The sequence below is a fragment of the Bison bison genome, unplaced genomic scaffold (genome assembly GCF_000754665.1).
Source record: "Bison bison bison isolate TAMUID 2011002044 unplaced genomic scaffold, Bison_UMD1.0 scf7180017864177, whole genome shotgun sequence".
NCBI lineage: Eukaryota > Metazoa > Chordata > Mammalia > Artiodactyla > Bovidae > Bison > Bison bison.
Window position 1 is genome coordinate 3,180,384 of NW_011494749.1, and position 407 is coordinate 3,180,790.

A 407-nucleotide genomic window follows, 5' to 3' on the forward strand; every position below is an offset into this window, starting at 1 on the left:
TATTTGCTTCCAAAAATATCGTCCCCTTCTGTCTCTGTTACTTGCCACCATATCCGATTGCAGCCTCAAACATGAATTTTGATTTGTCAGAAATTACAGAACTTGTTAAAAATCAAAATAAAACATTAGATACCTTCTTTGCTCCACATTATGTACAGAAAAATGAATCACAGCCCTGACTTAACCCTGGTTGGATTATACACGTATATATGCAGTGCGCATGGAGTATTTACTAATGCATGTTTCCTATCAGACTCCTTCATTTATCGAATGTTAGCTCTATTTATGGAGTATTTACTAATGCATGTTTCCTATCAGACTCCTTCATTTATCGAATGCTAGCTCTATTTTGACCTATGTCAGAAACAAAGCATATCTTTTCTAACACACACACACACACACACACA